Source organism: Macaca fascicularis, chromosome 12 (assembly GCF_037993035.2).
Source record: "Macaca fascicularis isolate 582-1 chromosome 12, T2T-MFA8v1.1".
Taxonomy (NCBI): Eukaryota; Metazoa; Chordata; class Mammalia; order Primates; family Cercopithecidae; genus Macaca; species Macaca fascicularis.
In genome coordinates, this window is record NC_088386.1 from 108961457 (window position 1) to 108988760 (window position 27304).

Below are 27304 nucleotides of genomic sequence, written 5' to 3' on the forward strand. Positions count from 1 at the left end.
CATTTAATTGGCATTCAACCTTACACAAAATGATGATAGTCAACAAATGATCACCCTTACTACTGCCATAAATGATCCTTCCATCACACCACCTTAATTTCAAAAGTAACATTTCTTTGCTCCCGAATCTGAAGAAAACAAAAAATATCTCAAAGTCTAACATAATTACTTTGCAATTACCTTTCGCCATACATAAATAGAAAGAAGTCCTCATAACTAATCTTCTCTACATAAAAATGAACAGACAGCAGAAAAAATATATAGGAATAGAATCACTGCCTTAGGTGATGGGCAGAGAGTTTCCAAAGCAAAGCATTCTCTCACTCTGTCCCGGTTAAAACCTGTTTGTCTGGGGATTGGCTCAGCTGCTCCAGTTCCAGCTTCCCGGCCTTCCAAGGTGCTGACGTGACCTCAGTTGTCACTCTGCTGGAGCTGGATCCAACTAACAAAATCCAACACATGCAAGCACTTGTTTCTCCATTATCCAGTGCCTTCAAGGGCAGAAGAGAATCAGGGAGTCAGTCACCTCTTTTAATCTTGCCCTTGATAGTTTTTATCCTCAATCCTTAAACACGTCCAAAGGTAATTAGGCAGATGAATATCAATGATCAGCAATCAAATGGACCAAATGAAGAAAACAAGATATAAATTCAGTTAAATATTAGCTAGTTGATTTACAGAATTTTACAGAAGTGAAGCATCTAGTAAACTGAGTTTACTCATATACTGATGAAGATCTGAAGAGGGAAGCTACATGACAAAAGTCAGCCTCCTCCTCCCACCCTCCTTTCTTTTATAAAGATAACTGAAGAGACTGAAGAAGGAAACAAATATTGTAAATATTACTGTAAGATGCAAATATCATAGACATGCTTCCTGAAAGTTGAATATCTATGTACACATGAAGAGTAGAGAGATGCCATTTAACAATCACATCTCATCTGCTTTTTTTGAAAAGGGATTCTATCTTATAAGGTGTATCAAGTGGAACTTGAACATGTTATCCTTAAATTTTTGTGCTCATCAACAATTTGTGGTAACAGACTCTGAGATCAAGAGCAACGTACGTGATGAAGCCTCATCTTACTCCCTATACCAACTCAGCACTGAAGATTTGCATGCTTGAGCTTTCCTCTTCTAGCTCTAACTAATTCCTGATATACAGCGTGGTACACAGCTTTACCTACAAGCACAAAACAACATTCTTTACCCAGTACATGTTATTACCTCCTCATAGAAAAGAAAAAAACGTGAAGCACAAGATGTGTAATCATATTACGAACAAAAGCATGTTTTAATGTTAGCTTTTTTAGTTAGCTCAGTGACCATCAGCACATTTTTAACCTCTCTGACCCTTAGCTCGGTATCTCTAAAATGAGGGTAATATGGAACCTATCCCGTTGTGCTTTTAGAGGATTAAATAAGATAAAAGACACCCTATTGCACATTGTAAGCACTTAATAAATGATAGTTATTACTAGGTATATGAGTAAAGGCTCTACTGCTTTAGACTCATTAAAGAATTGGCTTTCATTTTCATTTAAGGTTACTTTATAAAAATTATATGGTTACCTACATAAGTTACTAATATAAGTGGGTTTTAGATATGTTTATATTTTAATGTATAGCATTTAAGCTAACTGACACTAAGCACATGGATAACTCTTCTAATGTCATCTAAAGTGATATTTCTTAAATGAAATATCCTTCTGTGGGAAGGACCAATTGATTTTTTAAATTTCTAATTCATCACATTCGTATAATAAAGTCAAATTTGACAAAAACAAAATATAAGCCCCCAATTTGTATTACTCTATCAAACTTCTGTGACAGTTTTAAGCATTTACTCAACTTCTATATTTAATTTCAAGGCAGACTGGTAACAAATGCTTTCCAGCCTACAGACTGCATATGAAGTAGGACTGTTATAAAGAATACTTGATTTTAAGAATGATGGATATGGACTGTTTTATAATAAAACAAACTAAAATTTAAAACCAAAAATCCTTATTAATGGTGTTTCACTTACATGAATCTCAATTCAAAGTAGGTATGAATTTTTAAAAATAGTAAAATTGCCAAAATACCATAGGGGCCCCTTGGTGAAAGCCACGTATTTAACATACTGTCTTAAAAGGCTATTTAATACAACCACTGAATTCTAACTTAATGTTGATTTAATACAAAGCATTACTGTGCAATAGTCACTAAATAAACTATGAAAAACAACCAATTAAAGTAACCTTACAGGTTTACACTTAAATTTTTTAATGAAGTTCCTCACACGAATCTAACTACAATATACTTAGGAACACTTGTCAACTTTAACAGTACTTGTTGCTACTCTAGGTAGTATTTCTTTTTAAAGGCCAGGTACTTGTATAAAGAAAAGTCCCAATATTATAAATCCAACAAAGTCAATAATACATTAAAATGTTTAGTTTGCTGTTTTTCTTACAGAACAGATAATACTTTCTAGCTATTTACTTTTCTAGTGCTTTAAGATTTCAACACAACGTTTTTTCAGTTTCGGCATAATGAAAATTAATAATACAGATCCTACCTGCACAGTTGAACCCTATTTGGGCTGCCATGGTAGAGAGAGAGAGAGAGAGAGAGAGAGAGAGAGAGAGAGAGAGAGAGAAAGAGCAAAAGAGAGGAAGAGAGGAAGAGAGAGAGAGAGACATCCCTTTATTGATTAAACAAAATCCCCTATTTTCCCTACACCTAGGAGAAAAAATATTATCATGAAACAAAGTGAGATGGACAAACAACATTCTTATGTCTATAATGTTAAAATTTGGTTTACTAGTAAATTACTTCATATCTTTCAAGCCTGCTTTAAAAAAAATCTCAGAAACCATAAAAATGTTTTCATTAGTTATTTAAAACACTAGACTAGGTAGTGACTAAGATTTGAGAAGAAGATAAGAGGCAGTCTCTAAACCAGCATTACTCATTATTTCTCCAACCGGGAAAATTTTTTTCTTCTTTCAGAGGTCAAATTAAAACGACCTTTACCTATGGTTATCTAGAAAAGGAATCAGAATTAAAATAGAATAGATAGGTTCACTGTAGTCTACCTAAAGACAACACTAGGAAAGAATTATAATATATAAATTTCCTTCACATTGAGGTTTTTCTGGCAACTGACACTACCTACTATTAAGATAATTCTGAGATAACAAAAAAAAAATTAGTTCAAATGAAGAAAATTCTCACCTAGGCTCAAAATTAAATTTATATTTAATTTTTAAAAGCAATCATTAAAAATGTTTATGTCCACAAAGGAAAGCATGACCCTAACGTCTTATAACGATCAGCTATCAAATGAATAATCCAGCACCTTTAAGAGTATTTTTAATCAGTCTCTGTATTCCATCATACATGAAATATAGTACAGCTTGTTCCATGTTTGGTCCAAGATGCTAATGATAGTAGCTGTGGCAATCAAATCAGTAGCACAAATGATAGTACGTTCACAACTAGAGTGCAAAGAAACATTCTTTCTTACCACTTTATTCTCACTTTAGCTCTGTCTAAAGGACAGGAGATAATGTCATTCCTCCCATAACAAATAAACCTGCCATTTCAGATAACTGATCCATGACAGGTTACTAGTATTCAAAACTGGCACTTAGAACATTGTCACCATGCAAGCAAACAGGAAGCAATTTGCAGGCATAGACCTGAATCTGCTACATGGATCTTTTTTACTTTTTTTGGTAAGACCAGGAAAGAAGCAAATACAATACACATTTTTAAAGAAGTGGTGATTTTCATTTTTTCAGTCATACTGTATTTAAATTAGAAATTGTGAGTGGCATCTTTCAGACGGGACAGATGTGTAGTCCCAGAAATACTGACTACTTTCTGTACCCAGGAAAGTCAAGGCGTGGTGCTGTTGGCAGTTGTCAGGGTATCTGTTTGCCCAACTTTTATTCAGCTGGAGCAAAGGTAATAAGCTCTTGAAGCAGAAAAAGAAAGTGGAAAAAGACAAAATTTGCAAATTGATAATTTTCAAAACTGAATTAAAATGCATAGTACCATACAGGACTTGTTCATTAAATGTAATACAAACAAGAATAAACCAGAGCAATTCACAATTCACCAAGACAAGCTGGGAGGTTGTTTTTGCACCTCTTCTTGGTTTGCTCCCAATGTACAAGCAATAGGAAATTTGTAAAGGAAATAAGATGTCAATCTCATAAAATCTCAATAACTCTTCATTAGAAATTAAACAAAAATAATGAATAAAAATCCACAGCATATAGCAAAATAAATTTTAATAAGACTAAATATAACATTTAAAGGAAGGGGGGGGCTCAATTTTACTGAATTTACAGAATAATATGTTGATTTAATTAATAATCAATTGTTCTATTCTTCTTGTCATATTTCCAGCTGTACTATAAATTTTTTTAAAAAAGAAGTGCTTCCTCAGTAATATTCTGCTGCTGTACAACAGCAAGCAAAACAGCATGCATGAAGGCATCAAGATGAAAGCATATGTGACAAATGGGTAGCCTTTGGTTGTAAAAAAGTTCCTTTTTACTCTCGAATATTGTGAGATAAGCAGTAATGGAAAAATAAGAGAGGTAAGATGGCATGGACCCAAGGAAATAATTGGAGGGTCAAGTCCATATAGTGGTCAGGATAATGGCAATATAAACAATAATAAGTAACCTCGCTCCTCACATTTTCTAAATACTATAGAGGGGGCTTAAATATACAACTAATCTAACAATCTTAAAAAATATAATTATTCTTACTTTGTACAGGTAAGTCAACTGAGGCTCAGAGATATTAATTATTCACACAAGGTCATTCAGTCAGTAGCTAGTTATTCCTTTGGGTAAACAATGATAGACTGTGATAAATGATGATAGAGAGACCAAAAGACATGTATACACATATATCACAACTAATGGTAATGCTTAAATTTGAAGGATTGCAGACTGTCTTCAAAGCTTGGACAGACAGCTTAATAATCACAAAAGGATAATAAAAAGTATTATATGAATACTTATCAAAGATAACCTTCTGATTTATCAAATCAGCAGAGACTGAATGAAAAGAAAGGCTTAAGAAAACTTTAGTGGGCACTTACTGAATGCATAGTGAATGAGAGAATGAATGAATGAGTATAAGATGGCAAGTGATAAATAGGTCTTTTTTCTTTAAGGAAAGGATAGGACATCTCCTTAACCTTCCTTATTTCTATGTTCACTCTCTGAAAGGAAATGTCTTCTTACAAAAAAACTATGACATCTCTGATCTTCAATAAATGTTTGTTTTGTAAACTTTGAATAGGGGAAATAGCAATATAGCAAAATATTTGAAGCTAGTTTAAATTACAAATAAGCTATTTTAAAATATATACAGATGTGTTAAAGATGTTCGTTTTTATAGCTTAGAACAACTGTTACAGAAATAAACAAAGCTCAAATAATCTCACCATAAAATTCCTTAGTTACAAATTTAGTGATATCAGATTTGTAAGAAAATGTTAAAAGGACTTTGAATTTGCTAAAACGAGTAGTATATTTTGAAATGTATTGAATAAAAGTGATGATACTTATATTACATACATGATACATTAAAAAGATTTTTAGTGTTCAAAATTACATATATCCTGGATAAAACTGTGTTTTGTTTTCATTATTTTAATGCTCACATGCCACACCTCAGATTCAATTTGCAATATAGATAAAATGTAAGGGGGAAAAAGACCTCCATGTCTAGAGGTATTACAAACTTGCAAAAAACATTAATAGTACAGTTGAAACAGAATGTGTTAACCTGTCTTCTGAGGCTACCACACAAGTGTTTTAAAAGTTTTGTTTTGCTGTGGTTTTAAAGCTTAGTGTGTAATCTCTCTACCACTGCTTCTAACGGACAAAAAAAAACAAAGAGTTACAACTCAAATTCAGTAGTAAACCACAGGGCAGAGGCAAGGGGTTCTCAGCCCATTCCTTAACAGACATGTTGCTAGTCCTGTCTGCACCATCCTAACTCGCCTATGTTCCCCAGGCCTTGAGCCAAAAGTATCATTTTACTGAGTGAAGAAAAGAGTTTCATTCTTCCAATCTTGTACTGCTTTCACCTCAACCTTGCAATCTTGTTTTTCCACATTTTCTAATTATTGAAATGAAAGCATTCCCCCCCAAAATATTAATAAAGAATAGGGAAAGGAAGAGAATGAGAAGGAGATGTTCTCTTCTAGATAGTACGCAGAGTACAAAGCACTATTTTAAACACTGATAAGGGCATGCATAGAAGCAGGGACTCTGCTTGCTCCCAGTGAATTCAGGTAATGTATCCATTGTTCCAAATTGCTATGGTCTGGTGACAGGAACCCAACTAGAACAAGCTTGCCCTGCATTTTCTTTTGCATTTAGATGCCAACTTTGATAAGGTCACGCCTTAAAAGATCCACATAGCATGCAACACACAGATAGCAATAAAGCCTTCAGCCCTTCCCATACTCAGATAAGAATATAAAAAGAAGAGGAAATCAGAAAGACATTCACATATACAAACAGATTTACAGGGACAACCCGTTTATAACTACATCTATCTAGATCACTTCACACACCAGGGACCTATGTGGAGCCAACAACAAATGTACTTTAGAGATTCCCTCCCCTCCCAAGCCCCCATGCTCCTATCCCAGAATTTTCTCAAAGGAGCTCATTGCTTTCCCTCACTGGCTTCCTTTAAGTAGTGTCGAAAAGACTTCCCTTAATGCTTTGACTGCTTCTTTCAATTCCAAGGACTCCCTGAAATGTCCCATTTATTCCCCTGACCCTCCCAAAAGGTTTGACTCCTCTTCTACTGCAAAGCTCTCCCTCATGAGCTACCCACAGAAACCAATTCCCTAGACTGCCTTCCCTCCCAATCATTCCCTGAAGATCCAATCCTCTTCTGCCTTGCTGTTTTCCTTTCCAACTGTTCCAAAGTACCTAACCTGACATCACTATTAGTGAAAATACACCAGAGGTTTTGGGGGAAGGGAGGAATACCATTAGAGCAAAGGAAAAACACACCAAATACACACATGCACACACAGTGCAGGAATGACGTTCTAATTCCTGGACTGGTTTTCTCTTACCTTTGTCTATACACAATACATCACCTCTGACACACTCAAATATTCCCAAAAAGCTTGATTAAATGATTTTTATCTGGCACATTTAAAGAAGTATAGTGGGGGGGAACGGGGGGTGGTATGTCAGTATATTACATTTTTTTCCTAACAAAAACAGCAAAACACACCAATTTATAAAATTGTGACCAAAATCAAAACACAAGTGCAAAGATCCTTTTTTAATTTGTGATTATCAAATGCTACAAATCAGAATTCTGCAAACAAACAAAAACCAAAGAACTTCTTCAGCCATAACTATTGATAGGTTAGCATCTTGCTGAAAACTCCTCTTGTGAAAATGCTGTGCTCTAGCTCAATGCTTAACCAGCCCCTTTTGGAAAACTTTTGTTATTTCGTTGTAATGTTTTCAAAAAGATTTAAGCGTTTCCAAACAACTTGTTTTACACTGACTTAAGTTTTACCTAGCTCAGATAAAAATAGATTTCTTGGGCAAAAGATAAATGTACAATTTGTTTGAAAACATTTTCTTCAATCAGTATATTTTTATGACCTAAAATATAGTAACAAAATTAAGCGATTCAATTTTTCACTTTAAGATATAAATTTACCTAAACTGTCTTTCTTTAAATTGTTACACTTCATGATTAGCTATTTCTCTTTTTAAAAAGGCATTACCATAATGACTGATAATTATAATCCAAATGATTAGTATTTAAATATCTTTAAAATCAATCTTTTTAAAAAAAAATTTCTTCTGTGGTTGAAAAAAAAATTATGGAAAGAGGGCACCAAACTATTTTTCTGTTTAAGAGATCCTTACATCTGTTTTTCAAAGGAAGAATTGGTCTAACTATTCTTACGGGAAAAAAAAAATGGTTAGGCACGGTGGTTCACGTCTATAATCCCAACACTTGGGGAGGCCGAGGCTGGAGAATCGCTTGAGCCCAAGTTTTGAGACCAGCCTATGAGACACAGCAAGACCTCAGCTCTAGAGAGATATTAGCCAGGCATGGTGGTGGTGCATGTCCCTAGCCCCAGCTAGTCCAGAGGCTAAGGTGAGAGGATCTCTTGAGCCCAGGAGTTCGAGGTTGCCACACAAGCCATGATCATTGTGCCACTGTACTCCAACCTGGGCGACACAGTGAGGGAAACCCTGACTAAAAAAAAAAAAGACGAAAAGAAGAAAAAAAAGTGTTTTTTTAGTAGGTTTTCCATTTCTGAGACTAAATATCTACAAGTGTCTTGCCACTTGAAAAATCTAAAAGTGAAATATCTCAAGTCTCACTCATAGCTCTATTCTTCATACTTTGTACTATGATGAACACATTAAGTAATACATATATTTAAGATGTGGTTAATATGTAATCTTGGGCAAAGGTACTAAAAACTATCTCTCCGATTTACAGCAAAAGACAAAAAAAAATTTTAATTTTAATTTAAAATATTTCTTATGCCACCCATTAAGAAAGTCATTATATGATAAACAGCAGATACATCATGCTGCTGATTAATTATAATGGAGAAAATCATAAACCTGGAAATCAATTATATCACATATAGAATGACGGGGTAAGGAGAATGTACCTGTTTGTCAATAGGTCCATTGTCTCTGATGAGCAAATTAGCCTGCTCAGAGTCAGAAACAACACTTAGGGTTCCCTCAGACACACAGTGAAAGAAGACCATCACAAACCACTCAGGCTGTTAATAAAAGACAATCAAACAATGGTCCTCAGAAGACCGTTTCTTATCCCTTGCCCATGAGAACTTTAAGGCTTAGCAAGAAAAACAAAGAATTATACATTTCTTAGACAAGATTTATCACATTTATGTCAACAAAGAGATCATCACTGCGAGGTCTTATAGCTTCACAGTTGTAGTTTTTAAAGGGGGGGCATCACTGAACTCCCAACAAATTGTATAGCTCATTTTAAGTACGTGTACATACGCGTACTTTCCATTAGTATCACAAAATTCTAATTGTAGAATTGTCTCTAAATGTTTTTCTCACTGTGGAAAAAGCAGATTTGCTCATCTGTAGTGAGAACCTGACTGGCACTTAACAGGGAAGGTATGTAAATCATGGTTCAAGTTCAGTCATTCCTGGAACTGTGTAACTACCTTCATGTATTAGAGTTTTCAGTGAAAATTCAGATAATTTATCTCAGGAATTCTTACAGGAGGAAAAACAAACAACACACATATACACTTATAAACTCTTTGGCGAGATCACAAAGATCTTAGGCCCTTCTTGACAACATTTTAGAGAATTACCAAGAATACTGGAACAGGATAGAACAAAATACATGCTGAATTAGAAGTCAAAAAACCTGAAGTTCACCTGTGTTCTAACTGTGCAGGTCAGTTTTCATATCTCTAGAACAAAGGGAGGTGTGATAGATCTCAAAAGTTATGATTAAGTGAAATGTAAACAATCAGGGAGTATGATGCTAAACTGGGCAAAAAGAAGCAAAAACAGCAGTGACACCATATTGAGTTTGTCAGAAGAATGGAGTCAATATAAACTGGGGAAAAAATGATTGAAATTACTATAGAGAAACCCACAAGGCATTATCCTTTTCAGTGTTTAATGAGATTTCCTGAAATATTCAAAATGGGTGCTTGCTTTGATGTCAACTAGGATAACCTGTGAAAAAATGAAATAAGAACTCTAAGATGTAGAATTATCCATTGGAAAGTAGGTGATTTTTATTGAGGGGAAAAAAAAGTTTTCTGACAAAATTTTACAAATTTAAAAAAATTTCTTCTACATGATGTAATATTTTACATAATGTAAAATGTTATGCTTACATTAGCTTTATGTACCATTTCTGCCATCCCCAATGACCTGTGGTCATAATAAGCAGATTTGTGTGCATGAAAAGACATAGTGACCAGCTTCCAAAAAACCCTTCTCACTGTGCCCCACAATTTGAGAGAGCAGAGCTACAAGCTGAGCTACTGAACTGATGTGACCTGAGATCTGATCCCACTGCAGTAGCCATCGGGCTACAGTGGTAGTGTTACTTTACCAAAATAAACCCCTCCTCAATAGGAAAGCGGTCCAAGAGTGCTTCCAGGTGCCAACTTCTACTCTTCTGGAATAAAATTCCACTAACAAAGTTGATACAGCTTTAAAGCGCTTTTCTTTAAAAGAAGGTACATATATTTAGATTCTATTCATCCTACAATTCAATCTCGAAGAATACATAAAAATGTATTGCTTTTTTTGCTGATATAAAAGTAATACATGCTCATTGTAAAAAAAAAATGTAAAATCTAGAAAAGTATAAATCAAACAAAAATCACAAAGAATCCCAACACTCAAAAATGACCACTATTCATATTTGGTGTATATTCTTCTCATCTCTCCTCTATGAAATATACATCTATTTCTATATGGCAGGCTTTTATTTACATATTTGAGATCCTACTATATAAACTTGTATAACCTTTTTAATGTATGTATTTAAAAAAAGTCTATGCCATAATCATTCTTAAAGCACATGGTTTTTAACAGTTCCATTTTATTCTATCCAATTAATATATTATTTTTTAAATAACTGACTACTATTTAAAATATTTCAAATTAGTAATTAATTCTCCACATTAAATAATCACTTTGGGGAGACTTATTTTAGAAGTGCTATTTTAACAGTTGATTCTACCAAATTCTCAGCAAGTAAAAAATGCAAGCAGACACAAAATTATAGCAGTGAAAATTTTATAATCCACCTCCCCTTTATTTTACTCAAATAAATCAAATCTTATAGGTAGTGGCAAACTGTGCATATTGTCTTGTTAATATTCATCTTGAAATTTTAGGGCTACACATCATAATTAACACAACCACAGGAATAATAAACGCTTGCATTGAAGACAGTATACTAGGTATTATAAAGACATTCACTGCAACCTTGACCACAACCCTAACACATGTATTAGTATCACCTTGTTTTTTAACAGATTAAGAAATTAACTTTCTGAAAGGTTAAGTAATTCACACAGCTATTAAATGAATCCTACCAAAACTTAAGACGCAGCTCTTGAATCCCATTTCTAAACAGATATTTAGTGTTCTCATTTACATTTATGTGCTATATATTTATATTAACTGTACTATGATGACAATAAATTCCTAACACTACCATTATTATCATGATGTTATAGTATAGCAATGTGGCAATGCTATATTTCAAGAAGAAAAACATACGCAAGGTAAAATATATACAGAAATTTTAAATAATACTATCATTTCTAAAGTTGCATGTTGTACAAAAATGATAAATTTTAAAATCAACACTAGTCTTCATTTTTGTACAACTGGTGTTTTAAAACTACTGACTTAATTAAACTGTTAGATATTAATTGTTTGATGGAGTTAATGCATAGGAAACAAAGACATAAAACGCAATTAAAATTATTAAATGTACACAATAAATAAAACCATCAAAAAATGGTCTGAGTATAAGGAATCTACATCTACATTGGGTGTTGGAGAAGCAAATTAATGGATTACATCAGTTTCTTACAGTTCCACTGGCAAAGAGTTGAAGGGCTGACACTTTCAGTCTCACCCTATAGAAATATTTTCTCAAAAAAACTAATATTTAGTGTGGTTTAGTTGTTACTATTAGTGTTTTTTTTTCCTTTTGTTTTGTTGTTGTAAAATAGATAGATATTTGAATGGTTCAAAAATCAAAAAGTATAAAAGTATATCTAGTGAAGAGTCTTGTTCCATCCCAGCCCTTCATCTGCTCAGCTGTCATCCCTCTATCTATACACTCCCAAATAAGTAATTATTTCATTACCTTCTTGTATATCCTGTGAGTTTTTGAAAATAATTATTAGTAAATATTTCTGGGGTTTTTTTTGCCCAACTTATTTTCTTCTGCCCCTTCCTTTTTTTTAAACTTAGCAATATATTTTGGAAATCTTTCCATATTCATAAGATTCTTATTTTTTATATACCTGCATAATATTCAATTATTGGATATAGTTAATTTATTTAATCAATCTGCTACTGATGGGCATTGTTTGTACAATGTTTCCCGTCTTTTGATGTTAAAAACAATGCTGCAATGAACAAATCTGTGCACTCAACATTTGACAAATTATTATAAGATAAATTTGTAGAAACAGGAGTACTGAGTCAAAGCTTATAAGCATTTGTTCCAATTCACATTTATATAAATTTATACTCCCATCAACAATGCATAAAAGTACCTGTTTCCTTGCAGCCTTGCCAACACAGTGTGACATAAAACTTTCAGTTTTTTGCTAATATAATGAATTAGAAATGCTATGTCAGTATAGTTTTATATACTTCCTATTTTGGGTGCAGTTGAGAAAAACTTTATGTGTGTAGAAGCCAATGTTATTTTTTTGTGAACTGTGTTAGAATAATTTAACCAAATTTCTATTAGATGGTGACTGTACTTTGCCAATTACTAGGAGCTGTTATGTATTAGACAGATTAGCTCTTTAAGTCATCATATGAGTTGGAAATTTTACCTCCAGCTCGTCATTTATCTTTTGGCCTTATTTATGTTATTTTTTGCCATGTAGAAATTTTCATTATTTAAAATTAATTAATCCTTTGAAATCGACTTTCAGATATTGAATTTTATTAAAAAGAGCTTCCCATTGTAAGGTCATAATAGACATTCATATTTTCTTCTATTACTTGCATGGTTATCTTTCATGTATATATCTTTGTTCCAAAGAGTTTATCCTGAAGTTTAATATAAGATATAAACGATATTGCATCTACCTGTCAAAGAATACAGTGTCTTTCCCATTTTAAGTATGCTTCTGCATATTCCTTAATACAAATATTACACATTTAAATATTTGCATGTTAATTTAAACTTCCTTATTACTAAATTATTTTGTTTTTAAATTATTTGTCTTTCAGTTGATTCTCTGCAGTTTATGGATACAAAACGTATCATCTGTAAAAAGTTATCATTTTATCTCTGCCTATCAAATTTTTATAATCCTATTTTTTATTATCTAAATACATTGGCAGTTTCGTCCAGCACAATATTAAAAAAGAGTAAAGAAAGCAAACAAAATCTGCCTAGTTTCTGAAATTACTGAGTGTTTTCCTATGACTCATGATGACTTTTGGACTCACATACATACATTTTATCACTCTGAAGAAGTTTCCCTTTATTTCTATTTACTAGATATAGAGAATGGTTGCTAAGTTTTGTCACATGTTTTTTCAGTGTCTACAGAGAAAATCATATGATTGTTCTCTTTAATATGATAAATATTAGATTTCCTATTATTGATCCATCTTTGCATTGCTGAAATAAATTTATTTTGTTAATAACAAATTATTGCTTTCAGGGAATTCAAATTGTATTTTTTTTTTTTAAGAAATTGCCACTTCTTTTTGGACTATTATTACTTGATATTGTTAAAGGACAAGAGGCCAAGCCTTAAAGCAATAAAAAATTCAACCAGAAAGATTTGCAGAGCAGAACTTTGGGTTAAGGACTAGGTATAAATTAATAGATTATGTTTGACAATTACAGTTTCATTGGTTAATGAAGCATTTTATCCTAACATTGTTTATGGGTTATTTTTTATTTAACAATACATTAATTCGACTTAGTACAGATTTACTGAACATCTATTATTTTCAAGGTATTGAGATTGTGTAGTTCAGTGGCTTGCAAACTATTTTTGGCCCAGACAGACAATAGAAAATATATTTTTATTGTAATTCAATATATACATATGTCTATGTATGTCCAAATACATATTAATGTTTATGAAAAATGACTTCATGAAACAATATAATACATGATCATAGTTCTTTTCTTCTTCTTTTTTTTTTTTTAAAGACAGGATTTCACCCTGTCTCCTAGTGACAGATCGTGCAGTAGCACGATCACAGCTCACGGTAGCCATGAACTCCAGGGCTCAAGTGATCCTCTCGCCTCAGCCTTCTGCATAGCTAAAATTACAGGTGCAAGCCACTGGGCCCAGCTCAATATTTCATATTCTATTATTTTCTATTCCTTATCATTTTTACTAAAGCATTGGTTTCTATACAGTATATTGATTCCCCAAACCATAATAAATTGAAATTTACAGTTTGGGAAATATTATCATATTAGCTAAGGGGAAGGATTCTGGAACTAGGCAACCTAGGTTTGAATCACAGCTTTACCTCTTAATGGCTTTTAATTGTACCTCAGTTTTTCATCAGGCAATACTAGTATCTACCTCATAGGGTTTTATTGAGATTAAATGAATTAATACACGTAAATATATGTTTGAAATATGTATTTGATTTGTTTAACAAAACCTTTCCCTTGATCCTACAGTTGCTAAAAAAAAAAAACAAAAACAAAAACCTGCATCCCCAAAATACCAAAACTGTGGAGAAATCATTAAATATACAGACTTCCTATCATCTCATAAAAATAATTATGAGCATGCCAATGTAATCTAAGTATCTGATTGTTTTTAGAAGTGAATCTGGGCCGGGCGCAGTGGCTCAAGCCTGTAATCCCAGCACTTTGGGAGGCCGAGATGGGCGGATCACGAGGTCAGGAGATCAAGACCATCCTGGCTAACACGGTGAAACCCCGTCTGTACTAAAAAAATACAAAAAAAAAAACTAGACGGGCGAGGTGGCGGGCGCCTGTAGTCCCAGCTACTCGGGAGGCTGAGGCAGGAGAATGGCATGAACCCGGGAGGCGGAGCTTGCAGTGAGCTGAGATCCGGCCACTGCACTCCAGCCCCGGCAACAGAGCGAGACTCCGTCTCAAAAAAAAAAAAAAAAAAAAAAATGTGAATCTGAACTGGATCTTCTCTTTCAAGACCTTGGAGATAACAGTAAATATTAGCTAAGTTAAATAATCATTAAGGTGTCTCTTTTATTCCTGCTTTTTGTGGATGTTCCTTGCTCCAACAGCTATCAAACAAGTTGATAACACTGAGACATAGTGGAGATCTGTAAGGTATAACTCGAACTCATTCTGAAATGGTATATAGAAAGTAGCCTAAACTTTACAGCATTTAGGAGTTTAAACATCTCAAAATCAGCCTGGAGGAAAGAATAATCTTATTTCTTCCTTAACTCAGTTTTTCGGGACCTCTTCAAAGTTAACTTTAGAGCCCATGAAGAACAGCTTTTTCTTATCATTTTACTATTATACAAACTTGCTAGGATTTATCCCTTGTGCACAGCAGATGGTATTAAAATGTAAATTACCTCTGGCAAATATGCTACCTACTTTCAGGTACAAGCTCAAGAAATCCCCTAACTATGCAAATATCTGTTTCTCTAAAAAACAAAGAACCATGTTTCAAAGTTAATTTACTTTGGAAGTAAGAAGTTTGGTTGTTGCTCTTTTCTTAAGATGTACCTATTGATACTTGGCACATATGTTTTTTCTAATTGTTGTAGGGAAGGGGTGGAGGGAGGTGTTTGCTTTGTTTTAGCATGTTTCTAAATGTGCCTGGGATTATATTCTTAAAGTTGGCATCTATTGAGCAAGGAGGGGCAAGGTACACAAGTTTGACAGAAATAAAGGTAAATAGCTATTTTTATACTCATCACAAGGATGACAAGTGCTAACAATGGCCAGAATGCCTATTTCCCGCTGCAACTGCAATCCGGAACTCCTCCTAATATAGCTGTAATAATCAGTTATGTCTAATACATCTCTTGAGCCTGGTTCTCTGCCTTAAACGTCTTCCTAAAATCTCTAACATTGACACCCAACTCCAAATTTTAAGTTCAAATAATAGCTGACTGAAAGTTTTCAATATATTTTCAGTGCTTATATTTGCTAATGATAACAATAGGTTTTCTTCAAAAAAAGTATTTTCTTCCTCAGAGTAATCTAAAATGAAATCTTCCTCCATAATAAAAAGGTGTGTGTGTGTGTTATAGGTGCAGAGGTGCAAAGGGTTTTTTTTTTTTTTAACTCTGACAAGTATTCTGACAGTTTTACTTTGAGAGATCCTAAATGTAAATTGTTACAGAAACATCTAAAATGGTTTCATTTTGAATTAAATAAAATACTTTTAAAAACCAAGTTTTTTTCTTCCTTTCCTATTTCTCCCATTTATTTACTGTTGGATGGAATTGAGAAATGGAATTAATAGTGATTATTTAATTGGCCATGTGATGTATGACACCGAATGAACCAAATGCCTTCCCAAAATAAAGTATATGAAAGAGAATGTGAAACTCAGGGTAAGAGATTTTTCCAAAAGTCTTCCAAAGAGTGTGAAGATGTGAACCTGAACAGCAACTGATTTAATATGATTTTGATCAATGCAAAAACTTCCTAAGAAACAAAAGCATGGCCAGGCACGGTGGCTCATGCCTGTAATCCCAGCACTTTGGGAGGCCAAGGTGGGCAGATCATGAGGTCAAGAGATCGAGACCTTCCTGGCCAAAATGGTGAAACCCCATCTCTACCAAAAATACAAAAATTAGCTGGGCGTCGTGGCACGCACCTGTATTCCCAGCTACTCAGGACGCTGAGGCAGGAGAATTACTTGAACCCGGGAGGCAGCTGTAGTGAGCGCAGATTGCGCCACTGCACTCCAGCCTGGTGACAGAGCCAGACTCCGTCTCAAAAAAAAAAAACAAAGAAACAAAAGCATAAACCTATTTCTAGAATGAAGGCAAATGCACGTTAACCCTTAAAAGTTGCAACAGAGTAGTTATCTGGCTCAAAGAAGGCAGAATCACAGCTATAGTAGGTAATGCTGGACGATGGCAGCTGTGAAAAAGCTGGATAATAAATACATACAATCGCATACATTATAATAAAGCATACTGCATGTTCCTACACAGATCTAAACCTAATTCCATTTATTCAGTATTCGATATGTTTACTGAAGTTTTCATGAATGTCAGGCACTGGTCTAAGAAAATAATATAATGTATTATGAAACAATCCTAATTTGAGGTATGAGGAAGGAAAACAGTGACTAGAGAGTAAATAACACTAGTCTCCTCCTGAATACGCTATACTATTAAATAAAATTCTATAGGCTTAAAACAATGGAAGAATTTAACCACACAGCGAATATTTCCTTTATCTCTCTGCCACCCTGGGAAAATGTCGGTTTTCATAGTGAGGTCTCTCAAAATGATAGCCAACTAATCAGCCAAGGTTCTTCAGATAATGGGAGCTTGCCTGGCTAACCAGGCAGCCTGCCCATCAACTTCAGATCCACATATCTCCTGAATTATAATCAGAGACTGATGTTCACACCCTGAAACCAATTCATAATGTGAACTCCTGCCTTAAAAATAAATTAAAGGGAGAGGTAAAGGCAATGCATGACTCAAACCATGTGAATCTCAACAAGTATGTCCCATTTACAATCTTGGAACAGTCATAATTGGTTTTAGACCAAGCTTTTCCCATCAAAACTAAAAGACAATGGAAATGCTAAACACCAAATGTCAGTAAACCAATAAAGTAAAAATATTCACATAGTGTAATAAATACTTAGATTTTATTTTACTTTAAAGCATTTTAGCAAATAAATAGCCATCACATTGTTACAATGTATGGGTGTAAGACAGAAAAAAAAAACAACTGTGTAACATCAGAGCTTTCTTATTTTGTATATGAGTAAAACAAGGAAAACAAGGCAAAAACAAGGTAAAACTCTTAGATATAGCAAAGCACTGCCTGGACCTCTTTTAATATAAAGGGATAATAAATTATAATTTATTGACCTTCTACTTAATAACACTATTTTTAGAAAAACAAAATCATACTACTACCATCTTAAATGTTAAACTCTTTCTTGGTTACAGGAACACAAAAAAGAGATACCGGTTAGTTCATTACCACAGAATGAATTACTCTGTAGCCGTTAATAATTATAATATATGCATGTGCTTAGAAACATGAAACAGTGTTGAGGACATACAATGTTAAAGGAAAATTAATTATGTCATAAATAATTTCTATTATACAATCCCATCCATTTCCATGTTTACATAGTCACAGAAAATAATCTAAACAGTTATACTTTGAGTTGCTAAGTGAATTATATGCAAAGCACTTAGAACAATGTCTAATACACAGTAAATGCTCTTTAAGAATTTCTGCAGGCTGGAGGCACAGTGGCTCACACCTGCAATCGCAGCATTTTGGGAGGCCGAGGCGGGTGGATTGCTTGAGTCCAGGAGCTCGAGACCAGCCTGGGAAACATAGTGGGATCTTGTCTCTAAAAAAAATTTAAAAAATTATACAGGCAGGATAGCCTATGCCTGTAGTCCTAGCTACTTGGAAGGCTGAGGTGGGATGATCACCTGAGCCTGTGAGGTCAAAGTTGACACGAGCCACGATCGCACCACTGCACTCAAGCCTGGGTGACAGAGAGAGACCCTGTCTCACACACACACAAAAATCTGCTCTTATCATTTTGTATGGTAATTGGCTCTGAATGTACAATTATGACAGCTTTAGCCCGAACTTCCTTTTACTTGTACATGTTCTCCTTCTCGTTAATTAACCTGCATTCATTCTATCAAAAATGTTTATTTAAAAACATATATCATTAAAATATATTTTATAAAAATCACAATTTTCATGTCCAGTAATCACAATTTGGAAAAATTAACCGATATTATAAAAAATTCACCTAACTGTTGTACCTTATAATTTGTACTCAATAGCACTTAAAGTAAATTCCATAGGTAAAAAGCCCAGAATTTGAGGTATATAAGGAAGAGAAGAAATAAACATTAAAATGTTAGACATCTGAGTGTTCTGTGCTGAACAGTGAAAGAAATTAATTTCACAAAAACTCCTGACCCCAATAAACAAACCAACATTGAAAGGAGCAACTGTCATTCAACACTACCTCCCCAACACAAGCCTTATGAGATACTGCCATTCAACCCACAGTTACTGAAAAATCATATCTCACATTTATTGGAACACTTACTATGTGCTCCATACTTTGCTAAGAGATTTAAAAGCTTAATCTCATTTAATTATCCCAACAGTCTTATGAGAGAGATGTTCTTCACACCCTTTAGGGCTGAGAGGAACGAGGCATGGAGAGGGTAAGTAACATATCCAAGATCACACAGCTGGTAAGTGGAGCCAAGATTTGAACCTAAGCCCCAGAATTTAATCAGTAGTTATTGAACACCTACTCCAGGAAAAATGCTAGGCACAGCAAGGAGCTGTTAACTGTGCAATAGTCAAGACCTCTGCCCTGCTAAGGGCAGGGGCTCTAACAGTTACTCTAGGTCTACCCTCTTCAAATTCTGATCCTGAGCCCCTACATCCATCACTGCGGTCACTACAACAGCATTTATCTCCACTTGCACCAGAAGGCTAATTACAATGCTTCCGTTTCCCACTCTTGACAATGAACAGAGGAAAGTGTATTTTCCAAATTCTGATTTGTGATTTAAAATGTATTTCCTCATAGCGTTAGTTTGTATAATACTATTAATCCCACTACAATTGTCACATTAACTAAGCCTTTTAATTGTTTTTTCAATGAAAATTAACCACCATTTTTAGCAGTGTTTCAAATGAAAAATACATTCTTTAATCCCTTCATTTTATTTTTAAAGTTATCATACAAAAAATATGAGCATTTTCTTCCTTTTAGCATTCAGTTCTACAACATGTATAGATTCTTATAACCACGACATATAATCAGGATACAGAACAAAAAGGCATTCTTATTTAAAAAAGAAAGATGACTTATAAATGGACTTAAAAGACATCTCTGTTACATTAAGGACTTTTTACTCTGTCTTCTAACACACCAGGATTTCCTTCTATCCTAGAATAAGTGAATTGGACACCACAATAGAAACACTTGGTATATTTTTGCAAAATATATTTTTTATACCTGTGGCATTTCCATTTTTAAGGATAATTAGAAGCTGTGGTTTTATAGGGGCTTTATCAAAATAGTTGAAATTCTTTTCCATGGCAGAGTTTTGACAACTGTGGAAATAATTAAATGAGCACACCTTTTCAACACTACACATAACTGAGAACTGCTTATCCAGAAGAGGCTAGCTAGGTGGAGGGCTCTGTGCTAAGACTATCGACTATATATTATGCAGTATTCGAAGACATTTGTAAATGTGTTCTATATTTGTAAAACTGTAACTAGAAGTTCTTTATATTAAAACACAACAGAAGTAAAAAACACTAACTTAACAAACTAAAAAGGTAGTTGAAAGAATATTAATCAAAGTTCTTGTTTAGCTTTACAAATGCCACCTAAAACTTTTTTTCTCAAAAAATTATTTGGAACAGGGTCAGAGAGTGGCCGAAGAGTCACTTTCAGATTCTAATATTCTCTAACACTTTTGGAACTACAAAGTCAGTCATTAGTGCTAATATTTTGTGCTTGTGAAAAAAAGTCTCTACTCAGGTCTGGTACCACCTTCGGGCTGCAAAGACAGTTACTTTAATGGTATTAATTTGACAGAAAACAAAAGAATAACATTCACTCTCCCAAACTTCTTCTCCATACCCTCCAGCACAATCTGGTACCTGAAATCTCCATTATCAGAAATTTCCTACTATGGCTTGGGAACCAATTTCTAGAGACATCTCTATTAAGGCATTTATGCTACTATAAAACAACAGTAACCTATTAAACTATGTCAGTCTCAAAAACCTCAGCTTGAATTCGTTTACTTGAATTGTTCTATGACAGGATGGAAAGCTGGGGAAAGGGTTCCTAGTGTCCACAGGCAGGTTTTGGTTTGGATAAAGAAAGATTGTGAAGACACGTATCAGAATCACGTAACCCTGAATGTCAGGCAGGACTGAGCAGGACAGTGAGGCAGCAAGCAAGTACCACAAAGGAAGTGGGTTTGCAAATGGGAGTGCTAAGAAAGAAAAAAAGAATAGTAAAAGGGGCCCAAAAACAATTCATAGGTAATTCTCTAAAGCCAGCCCTATCTGTATAACCTTTGCTAGGGCACTGGTGGCATGCCCCTTTCCTGCATTCTAAGTACTCATCCTACCACAACCTCATTTTTTTTAATGAAATAGGTCAGCTTGACAAAGAGCAAATGACTGAGATGAAACAAATTTCCCTAAGTTTAGTCAGAAGTTTCATTAAAAATCTAAAGCTGCGAGCCAGCACAAACAAGAGAGATGAAAGTGTGGGAAAGAAGAAACATGAGAAGGAGAAAAAAAAGAAAGGATGTACCACTGTTCTGTTGTTATTTTGTTACAGATGACACATATAAGGAAGTCCCTAGGAATTTTTTGTATTAATACTCTACCCTACTATGAGGCACAGCTATAGACATATCCATCTTGCTCAGCTCCGAGTTATAAGAATAAGCCTGAAGCCAACCTGAATGGACTTGGGTACTGAATACAAGGCTTTCTCTATAGACACAGGTTCAGAGATCACCATCGTATATGGATCCCTACCACATCCTGTGTGCATAAGGGCATGTGATATCAGATCAAAATTGGCCTTTACTAGCAATCCTGAAGGAGAAGAAAAATAGTTAGTAGTCAGTAAGTACCTGGCAAAGAAAGAAGTAGTCTCACTTATTTGACTTTAGTGAGATAGTATCTGTTTGTTTGGAGAAAAGAATTTGCTGTTCAAGGTAGACTACATGTTATGTGAGCCTGGGTCTCTCCCTCTTTTCATTCCCCAGGTAAAGAAGCCAACTCCATCTCTCTTTCTTCAAGGGCAGTTCCTAATCCCATCCACTTTATGGAAGTTAATTCATCTCCTTTTAGTCATTTGTTCATAAAACAATGGGAAGTGTTACACCTATTCTCTGCCAGGTACAGGGGCAAAATTATAGGTACACAGATGAACAAGACACAGTCTGCCCCAGAGGAGCTCAAAGTCTAATATGGGAGACAAAGATATAAAACAATAACACTATAATGTGAATACTACAATAGATACATGTACATACTCAGTGCTGTAGAAATATGGGGAATTAACTAAAAATTCAAATAAGCAGTTATACTGCACCTTTGAAAAGGATTGAGAGTTTGCCTGGTTGAGAAAAAGTACAGACATCCACGGTTCATGCAAAGAAAAGGCAATCTGAAAGAATATGTTATGTTCAAGACATGGCAAGTATCTGTGGCTGAAGCACAGTATATGTGAAAAGGAATTTCAGGAGACGAAGACAAAAAGATAGATTGGGCTGTTTAATAAAGGCTGTAGTACAAAATACTAAAGAGCTTATTAGACTGCATTCCTTAGGTAAGGGGAGTCATTCAGGTTATCAGAAAAAAGAATGGCAAACAAATTTTTATAACAGAAGTAGGTGACAAAACTACTGAAAGACAATGATTAATTCTATAAATCTAACTGCAAGGCAGATGACCTACAATTCTTCCTAAGAAATCACTTTATCCTGCACTTTATATATTTATTTATTTTTAAGACAGTCTCATGTAGTCACCCAGGCTGGAGTGCAGTGGCAGGATCTTGGCTCTCTGCAGCCTCGACCTCCTAGGCTCAAGCGATCCTCTCACCTCAGCCCCTCAAGCAGCTAGGACTACGGGTGCGTACCACAACACCCAGCTAATTTTTTGTATTTTTTGTAGAGTCAGGGTTTTGCCATGTTGCCCGGGCTGCTATACTTTAATTATATGAAAATAATTTTACTATGTTTGCCTGAATGTCTCAAACTCACATCTAAAATATTAAACTGCTATTTAATTTTTTAATTTATGTATGATGTAATTGTGAAATCTCATTCTTTTGAAGAAAAAAATGCATTCTTCTTCTCTGTCCTATGTACAATATTTTTCAGAAAGTACTAAATAGATACTTGCTGACTGATTCAGATGCATAACAGTTATCCTATAGGATCTTTTTTAGAAACTAGTTTTATGCTTTCTGATTCCATTTCTATTATATAATATTTCTACTGATTCTATTATATTCTCTGATACTATTTCTGATCTATTTCTTCAGACTGTTGGAGAAATATAAGGTCAACCAGGTAAGTATTTGTACAAGCGCATTTAAAATGTGCAGCTCTTCTTTCCTTCTGGCTCCAACTCATGGAGATATGGCTTCCTATCTTAGGCAAATCAGTACTTGGGTGCTACACTGATACCATTAGCTATATTTCTTACATTCAGTAGTAATTCAATGTGGAAGCTGGAGTTCTGAAACTGTTAGCAGATCATGTAGGATATTCCTGGAATTCTACCAATATTCTTTCTAACATTCATAGAGTTGCTATAAATACAAGGACCATTATGAAATGTTTGTGATTACTCCTGAAATATTACAACTTGTGGAATACTGGTCACTAAACATTTGATAGCCTCTTTGAGGTATAATAAAGAAAAACAGAACTTTAGCAAAGGCCTTTTATAACTATAGCATTGGTTTAAAATGGCCATTATTATGTATTTGTACAAAAAAACTAAATAGAATAATATCTGTTTCCATTCTTAAGAGTTCCTTCTCAGTTTGGTTAGAACAGCACACTAATCAGCTGCTGAAATCTAAACTGATTATTTCTGAAGTGTCAACAGATGCACAAACTCCCTGGCTGAAACAGGAACATGTGTCTATTTTGTGTAAACAGGCTGAAGGAATACAACTGAGAAAGAAGTACAGACATAAAAGAGAGTGTAATAAAATACAGTGTAAAAATATTCACATGATTTTATAAAACATTCCAATCAAAAAGACCTAGAAAGCCAAGTAAAGGGAAAATTATCAAAGGCAGGTAGAGGAAAAGAAAAGACAGACAGAGAGACAGACAGAGAGAGAGAGACAGAGGGCAAACTACAATAAAATTATACATATATGTTTATAGTTTTAGTTTTTTCTTGAAAAGAGCTACAACTGTCTCTGCCTACCACCCAACCCTAAAGATACAGTTCAGTCACATTCTTCTATCATCTTCTGAAAAGTAGGGAATATTTTAGTGATTGATGGTAAAATGATGGTAAAATGCTATAATATCATAGCTCCTTGGAATTAGCTCCTTATATTATCATTGCACAACCACTATCTTCTTTTCTAAGTCCCTGCATATATACTATTTGACAGTATTTCCTAAACTTGCCTGATTATCAGAATTAGAGTCACAGGCTCCTCCTCCCTTGAACACTTTGATTCAGTATACTTGAGTTGAGGTCTGGGACTGTTTATGTTTTTCAAGTATCTAAGATGATTCTTATGATCAAGCAAGTTTGAGAAAAAGGCCCTATGACATAACTATTTTTAAAATAAATTGGTTTTAAGAATTATTCTTTCCTAAGAAATTCATAATGTCTCTTGCCATGATGGCAGACCACAAAAGTACTACGTGACTTTGCTGAAACACTCTTACCAAATCTGCAGCGACATAATTAAATGGGCTAACATAGCTCTTAAATTTATATCCAATCATTCGTCAGCCAGTGATTCTCCTACTTAGATAATTCTCCAAACTAAAGCAAAGAGGTGAATGACAAAATCTAGCCTGGATGATCAAAAGAAACTGCAACCCTTCACATGGCTACATTTTGCCACAGGTGACCTGGAACACTGGTGATATTTCTGCAGCTAGGGTCAACTCCTCCCCAGATGTTCACACAAAGACGAAGCCAGCTAATTTCCCTGTTAAATGTGAGTGAGTCACCATCCTAACGATTTAGATTGCTAAGGTGCACATACTAAAATATATGCTTCCCGGCACAATTCCGTATCTAATTACAACAGTAAATCCAATAAAGGCACAGTAAAACTGCCACTCAGGCAAGGGAGAAATAAGAAGTCATAAGCTAATTCAGATGTTGCTAATGTCCTTAGAGGAACAAATGTGGATGCCTACAACCACTTTCAGTGGACTCCATATTATCTTTTTCACCTAGGAATCTTTCTTAAGAAATGTCAGCTGGGAAACCGTGAATTTCCAAAACTAAACAAAGTAAAATCCTGAAAGATGATCATACTTTCTTTATGTGAGTTTTGTAACATCTCCCTATAGCCTTCTTCACTTTATGTCCTACTTTTAAGTCTCAAAGCATCAGGTTTTATAGTAACTGCTCAAAATTCTATGCACAAAGTCAAAATTGTGTATTTAAATGCAAACACAAGCAATGGATATCTGTTTCCAAAATATGCATAGTTCTTGTACAAAATTTTATTTTAACCATAAGTTATTTGAATTGTCGAATGAAAGACTTAAAAGTTAAGAGTAAAGTGCTTAAAAGTAACATTAATAAGATACAAGTTATTGAAAATAAATTCAGGGTTTGGTTGTTTTGTTATTTACCACACTTACATGGTTTACTTGCAGCCGTTTGTGCAAAGGTGGAAAAAGACATAATATATACGTTAAGCACTACACCGAGGGCATCATTCCTCAGAAGAAATGATGATAGTATTCTAAATACAAGGGCCAATGCAAAACACTCTAAAAACCTACATGAAAACCTACTCTACAAGCGCTAATACATAACAAAGCATCTAAAACTCATGAGATACTTAGCTTGAGTCTTAGTAAAAAAAAAAAAAAAAAAGCAGTGACATTTCAGACAGGCAGATGAGGACTCAATATAAGGAAGAACTTTCTAAGACTTAGAGCTGATCAGCAATGGAACAGTAAACTTCCTTTCCTCTAGCACTTGAAGCGGTCAAGCAAAATCCCAGAGACCACCTGTCACGCATGCTGTCAAGGATATTCTTGCTTTGTTTAGGAAGTTGTTCTAAATGACCTTTGGGGTCACTTCCAAGTAACTGATTCAAGGATCATTTTCAGTGAGATGAATGGCATGGGTGCATGTCCACGTGTGCACACACACACGTACACACACACACGCACACACAGCCACAGAAAAGAACTTGGAAGCCTGATATTTTAAAATGTGATTTTACAGGCAAAAAGCAAAGGAGATCAATCAGCTCTGTACTGAAACTGCCATTGTGCAGAAGGAGGAAAGGGATACCGGTACAAGCCTTCTGCCTAGGGATTCTCTTTAGGTCAAAGAACAAACCCAGGTCCTAGGTAACCTTCAGCATACTCTCTAACAGTCTGCAAACCATCCAGTTCCTGGGACAGACTGGAAGCTACAAAACTACACGACACACTTGGATGCATAATTTTTCATGTACAAGTGTATATGTCATGCAATGAACTTTCTCTGCTCTCAAGGGTATTTCAGTTTCCCATGTGTATAGGGTGAGTCTAAACCTGGTAGTTTCCTGAACAAGTATACAAAAAAAAAAGTACCACGTTTCAGCTTTTCTCAAGAGAAGACTGTGCCTATGTGTTTCCAGGGAATTCAACTTGCTAATCAATTGACAGACTCAGAGTTCTCTACCAGTCTTGAAACAGGAAAGAAAAAGAAATCAAGTCCTTATCCCTTACATCCTGCATGAGGTATCTATTCCCTTACACCTCACCTAGCAACTTAAATGTAATTAATTGTATAATTTTTAAGTAAAGACTTATTTTTCTTTCTGTATTCTTTGTTTGCTACTTCTTATTAGATACATACTCTTTTCCCCTCATAGAATGGCTATATGGATGGCAAGATTTCTTGATATAACAATTCAGATTTCATTAACCCCTGAACTTCATTGAACTGTTATGCTAAATACTTTGGAAGGGTTTCTTATGTGATTTACCAAGATAACTAGTGAAATTAGCGCAGATACAGAAATAAAAGCCACATCTTCTGTTCTAGAGTGTATAACATTTGAAAATTTCTACTTAACATCAAATCATCCATTCCCTCCCATTACCTTTTAATAAATACGCCTCAAACCATGAATCACGAATAAAATCTTTTTTCTCCCTTTCTCCTAGTTCCTAATAGAGTTTTTAATTATAATTTCTCCCAGACACTGAAGCAGCAATATTCTTCAGGAACAAAAATTAAATACAGAATTTCCAACCAACAAACATTTGAAATTATGTTTAAAAAAACCATAATTAAGAAATGTCAGATACACCTAGATACCATTTTCCCCCATTCAGATTAACTAAAATGGATAAAATGCATTGTTGTCAAGGTAAGAAAACAGACACTCACATATTACTAGTTGTAGTGTAAATTGTTATACTTTCCAAAGAGCAATTTGGCCACACTTTATCTATTAAAATATTCATTGCAAAGACTTCTTGACATAACAAATATACAGTTAAGTTATCCTAAGGATGTAAGGAAGGTAAATGAATGAACGAGAATATCACTGAAACGATGTCTA

The 27304-nt window shown here is 34.5% G+C and overlaps 1 protein-coding gene across 20 annotated transcripts in view; it reads right to left on the bottom strand.

Annotated features, from left to right (window-relative positions):
* Positions 1-27304, bottom strand: part of IKZF2 (IKAROS family zinc finger 2) — a 151186-nt gene that overhangs the window by 97017 nt on the left and 26865 nt on the right. Inside the window, exon 2 of one of the 20 annotated variants that reach the window (XM_005574193.5) lies at positions 342-491. The exons of the other annotated variants lie outside the window; for them this stretch is intronic. The gene's annotated coding sequence lies outside the window, so the exon portion shown is untranslated. The remainder of the gene's footprint in view (positions 1-341; positions 492-27304) is intronic. 20 annotated transcript variants of the gene reach the window in all.